Here is a 4,643-nt window from a genome sequence, read left to right on the forward strand (position 1 = left end):
GTTTGTTTGTTTTGCACCAAAGGCATATCCTAGCTTTATTAAAGGGCCGCACCGCAGAGTCAATATAAAAACACAAAAAGTCCCATCAATTTAATAACAATAAAAAACCCCAAAAATGGAAAACTGAGGGGGCAGGGAAGAAGACCCTGGGCCAGGGGCATGGGGAGCCCTGCTCACCGCCCCAGGCCTGGCGGCAGGGCCCCTCCCCACCCCCCACCGTATTGCTGTTGCTACGAGGTTGGGGGGGCAGTGATTGTCCTGTGGGAGCCACCGTTCACCTGGATCAAGGACCCTTACTTCTTCTGGGCTGTGCTCAGCTTCTGCATGGCCCGGGTCTTGTCCAGCAGGCCAGAGATGAAGGCCTCAGCAGGTTTGTAACAGTCAACCAGCAGCTCCTTGACCCTGGCAGCCCGGTGTCCTCACTCTCCATGTCCAGGAGTTCGTCCACATCAATCTCCAACTCCGGGATCTCCTCTTCCTGGCAGTCGTAGAGGCGAGTGAGCTGCTCCAGGATCCGCTCCTCCAGGCTGAGGCGCTTCCGTAGCTCCTTGCGGTCGTACTTGACCGTGACCTTCCCTTGGCGCCTCACTGGGCCCTCACGGTCCGCGTCGCCAGGGCCCTCGCCTGCAGCCCCAGGGAGGCTCTGAAAGTAGAGGCAGGGCCCTGGGCCACCACCGCCCGACCCCAGGGGCCGGCGCCGCCAACGCCGCGCCCCTCGAAGGGCCGCTGTGGGCCGTGGCGGCCGCCGGGGCCCCGTGTGCGCGTCGGGCCCCTCCCTGTGCCCCCGCCTCCGGGACGCCCTCCGGTTGGCTCTGGGCCGCTGGCTCGGGTTAGCTCGCAGGCTTGGCTCTGCGATGAGGGCGGTGGCGGGGGCGTCCGGCAGGGACAGCTGCAGCATGCAGAGCCCCCCCACCCCACCCCGGGCCTGGCCTGGCCGCGCCCCGCCCCCCGGGACTGAGTTTTGCTGCCAAGAGCTCAGGAACGCAAGGGGGGCCGGCAAGTCCAGAAGGGAGGAAGCGGGAAGGAAGGATGCTCCCCGGCAGGATGCAGAGGGAGCTCAGCCCTGCCAGCACTTTGACCTAGGAGTCTGGCCTCCAGAGCCGTGAGACGATACATTTCTGTTTGTTGACGCCACCCTGGGAACAAATACACAGGGCAAAGGACAGGCCTCAGATTTGGGGGAGAAGTCTATTACCTGCAGTGATTTTTTTGGAACCTCTGAGGACATTCCTGTCTCCAGTTGTTTTTCTCATGAGGCCAACAGCAACAAAGGCCAAGTAACAGAATTGCCCGGCAGAGTCTGGGGACCCCCCCACTCCTTGTAAGAGGAGAGGACAAAGCCAGCAGTGGGCACCCCAGGCCAGCATCTTCTCACACCCCCAGGCCCAGTGCGGGCTCTGCCCCAGCCGCTCTCACGGACCGCCCGCTGTCCCTTTAGAACTGCCCCATAACATGGGCTTCGGATTCAGGCGGGCCAGAGCTCAGCCCTGCCCGTCTCCAAGCTTCGGTTTCTCTCCTGTGTTTGCTCCAGCACCGGAGGCCCCCAAGTCTGCTCCACCTGCTGAGTCCAGACATCCCCTCCTCCCGCATCCTCCCCAGGGCCCCCTCTCCTGGTGTCTTCACGGTGGCAATGCCTCAGACAGCTGAAGAGGCCCCACCCTGTCCTGTAAAGAGAGCAGGAGGAAGATCACAGGCACTTGCCTTCAAACCCGGGCTCTGCCATATCCAGCTGTGTGACTCTGAGCTAGTTCCTCCCCACGTGTCCCGTTCCTTCCTTGCAGAGCTGAGATGGCTGCAGGGCTGGGGGAGGTAGCTGATCGAGGGTGGTGGAGGCTCCTTCCCTGGCTCCTGGGCCAGCCTCAGGACGTCTACGAGAGCACCGAGGCTGGCGGGACAATAGTGTGTGCCTGCTGCATGCATTGCTCTGAGGGGACGGTCCTTAGCCTTTCTCTGGTTCACAGAGGGGGCCAGAAGTCGAGACCCCTGCATAAATCCCTGCACCCAAGGCCCTCAGCACACTGCCCACTTGGCGCTGAGCATCTTTCCCGGGCTCCCCGCTCCAGCCCCGCATCGTGCTCTGAGTTGTGGTGGCCTGTCTCCCACACCCTTTGAGGAGAGGGACTCGCACAGGTACATCCTGTTCACCGTGCCGGACCCAGGGCTCATTCTCTAAATAGAGTCTTAAGAGTGTCCCTTCGCTGCCCCCCACACTGCCCTCCTTCTCAGTCTTCTTTGCCCCCGCTTGGAGCACCGGTGCTCCCCAGGGTCCTGCTTCGTTCCCTGCCCGCCTCCCACCACCCCTCTCCCCAGACCAGCTCCGCAGCTTCCATCGCTTCAGCCTGATTTCAGTGGAGGGGATTCCAGCCACCCTGACACAAAACCCCAAGGTCTGACAATAGAGGTGCCTTTTTCCCCATAAAATCCTACTGGCACCGGGTCCCGCAAAGCCATCAAGGAGCAGCCCCCTCCATCTTTACTACGGGGCTTCCAAGTGGCCTTGGGCACCCGCATGCAGCAGCTCGGAGAGCACGCGAAGAGGGACGAGGGAGGTTTTATGGGTCTTTATGAGACATATGTCACTCCCACCACCTCCATCGGCCAGAACGCCGCCTGTCTTAGTCTGTTTGGGCTGCTACAAAATACCAAAGGCTGGGTGGCTTATAAACAACAGACATTTATTCTCACAGATCTGGAAACTGGCAAGGCCAAGATCAAGAGCCCCCTGGGGTCTCTCTCTAAGGGCACTAACCCCATTCACGAGGGCTCCACCCTCACGACCCAATCACCTCCCAAACGCCCCAGCTCCTGAGCCCATCACATCAGGGGTTAGGACCTCAGCACATGAATCTGGGGCAGGGGAGGACACAAACATTCAGCCCACAGCTGATGGCCACATCTGACTACAGGGAAGCTAGGGGACGCAGTCGTGGGGTACAGCTGACAGCAGAGGGCTTAGGTTGGGTGAGCGGCTAGCTGCTCCCCACCCCAGGCTCCCCATCTGGTCACTGATGAGCCATCCCCCTCTCCTTCTCCTTCACAGAGCACACCCATCACTCCCCAGAGAGGCAGCCGAGTCCCCTGCCCTCACTGTCTGCTGGGACCTGCGCCCCAGGCCGGGACCCCCAGGAGGGGCGTGGTTCTCCCTCTGGGTCCTATGTGGGTCCTTGGGATCTGGAAACTAAAAAAGGACGAGTTGTTCACATCCTGCCTTCCTCCCAAGGCCCCCAACACACACAGTACTGGGCCGTGGGGTTCGGACAGAGTAGCCACGATACAACGTCCCAAGGGGAATGGGTGAGCGGAGGAAGATGTGCGCAGGCGCTGGGGGGGGCACGGGGGGAAGCCCCAAACAGGAGGTTCTTTTTTTTTTTTTTAAAGATCTTATTTATTTATTTGAGAGAGAGAATGAGAGACAGAGAGCACGAGAGGGAAGAGGGTGAGAGGGAGAAGCAGACCCCCCGCCGAGCAGGGAGCCCGACGCGGGACTCGATCCTGGGACTCCGGGATCATGACCTGAGCCGAAGGCCCTCGCTTAACCGACTGAGCCACCCAGGCGCCCCCTAAACAGGAGGTTCTGCTCTCTGGGACCCCTGGCTCCACCTTCCAGAGCTTGCCATTTTGCTCCAAGGGCCCATTTGAAGTAGGTGTGTCGGGGATGTGCCCTCCTTGGGGGCGGCTCATCTTTTGCAGGCTCCGGTGCCAGTTGGTAAAGGTTGTGAGGCCTCAGGTTAGGTTGAAGGCGCAAAGGGTTAAAGGCTCGTCTTTGGCTCAGGTCTCTGGCGAATGTGACAATACAGTTCCCTCAGAAGCTGAAAAGGCTTCTTATCCTGTCGTTTCCTGTCAGCGTCAGGTACCAGGGACCACGCCCAAATTCATTTCCAGACACAGTTCTCCAGGCTGATTTTTTTTTTTTTTAATTGTTTTGCTCCCTGGCCTCGGGCTCTTCTCTCTCAATGTACTAATAGTGATCCTGAGACTCGAGCCGGGAAGGAGGACGCTGCCTCACCCTGACCTCGCACAAGGCGGAGGCTTAAGGGGCTTTCGCCGCTCAAAGCCTTGTTCAATATGATTTCCTTCTGTTTGGCATCTAGAAGCGGTCAACTTTCCCAACCAAGGCCCCACATTTTTGGACTCGTTCTATTTCATTTTAGTTGTGCTTGCAAATCAGCCAGTTCCGGCCGGGGTTCCTCTTAGCCTTTTCAGCCCTTCTAGATGCTGCCTGTAACAACCAAGCCTCGCTGTGACAATCTGTGTCACAGCCTCTTCCCTGGGAAAGACAGGCTCCTTGGCAGCGGTCCTGCTTACCTCAGGCCACTGCCTACGCTAGGTCTCCTCCTTTCCAGACCCCGACTCCAAACCAACACCATACATTTTAGATTTTCATTATGGCAACATCCGGCTCCTGGTACCAATTGCTGTCTTAGTTAAAGTAACGCTAACTTCTATAGAGAGAAACCCCCACATTTCATTTGCTAAACACACTCTAGGTTTTTTTTTTTTTACTCACATAAAAGGCAGAATGGGGGCGGGGGGAGGGATTAGGGCCCTCTGCTCCTTACAGTCCTTTGGTGACTCAGACAAATTGAGCCTGTGCCATTTTCAGTACACGGCTTCTAAGGGATACCTGAACCTCAGGTTCCAGG

General features: G+C 58.5%; 1 pseudogene; it reads right to left on the minus strand.

Annotated features, from left to right (window-relative positions):
* Positions 1 to 283: 283 nt before the first annotated feature.
* LOC112813936 (protein phosphatase 1 regulatory subunit 14B pseudogene) lies at positions 284 to 2,071 on the minus strand (annotated as a pseudogene).
* Positions 2,072 to 4,643: the final 2,572 nt, after the last annotated feature.

This window comes from Callorhinus ursinus, unplaced genomic scaffold (genome assembly GCF_003265705.2).
Source record: "Callorhinus ursinus isolate GAN/ISIS: 27379988/994484 unplaced genomic scaffold, GSC_fseal_2.0 scaffold52, whole genome shotgun sequence".
Taxonomy (NCBI): Eukaryota; Metazoa; Chordata; class Mammalia; order Carnivora; family Otariidae; genus Callorhinus; species Callorhinus ursinus.